This window comes from Vombatus ursinus, unplaced genomic scaffold, assembly GCF_900497805.2.
Source record: "Vombatus ursinus unplaced genomic scaffold, bare-nosed wombat genome assembly UNPS02014900.1, whole genome shotgun sequence".
NCBI classification, from domain to species: Eukaryota; Metazoa; Chordata; class Mammalia; order Diprotodontia; family Vombatidae; genus Vombatus; species Vombatus ursinus.
In genome coordinates, this window is record NW_020954678.1 from 551,144 (window position 1) to 551,830 (window position 687).

Here is a 687-nt window from a genome sequence, read left to right on the forward strand (position 1 = left end):
ATATCTGCATTGTAGTTGTCCATGTTCTAGAGTCTTATGTCCTGACTAGAGTGTAAGCTCCATGAGGCCAGGTGCCATGTCTGACAACTTCACAAATTTACTATNATATCTGCATTGTAGTTGTCCATGTTCTAGAGTCTTATGTCCTGACTAGAGTGTAAGCTCCGTGAGGCCAGGTGCCATGTCTGACAACTTCACAAATTTACTACCAAGCCCAGTGGTCTGCACACAGTCAATGCTTAATAAATTATATAATCTCAGAATTTCAGAGCTGGAAGAGGCCTCAGGAGTCATCTAGTATAACTCATGTAGAAAAAAGAATCCTCACGTCAACAGATGGATGGTCATCTGGCCTTTGGGATAAAGCCCTCCAGCAAAGGGAGCCCACCATCTTCTAAGGAGTCCTTTGTGGACAACTCTGCTTGTCAGGAGAAGTTTCCTTGTATCCAGCCTAAGCCACCCGTCTCTTCTAGTCCCACCCTCCCTCTGCCACACGACCGTCCTTCTAATATGTGAAGACACCTCGTATGTCTCTTGAGCCTTCTGTTCTCCAGGCTAGAGATCCTAGTTCCATCAACCAATCCACATATGGCCTTCAATTCCCCATCCTCTGCCTGATCTGCAGCTATGTAAGGTGAAAGAAAGGTTTGTTGAATCAGTTAATCAGCTTTCAAAGCCCATCTCCTT

General features: G+C 45.2%; 1 protein-coding gene across 1 annotated transcript in view; it reads right to left on the reverse strand.

Moving 5' to 3' along the window:
* Nucleotides 1-687, reverse strand: part of CTRB1 (chymotrypsinogen B1) — an 8,475-nt gene that overhangs the window by 6,874 nt on the left and 914 nt on the right. The gene's annotated exons all lie outside the window — the stretch shown is intronic.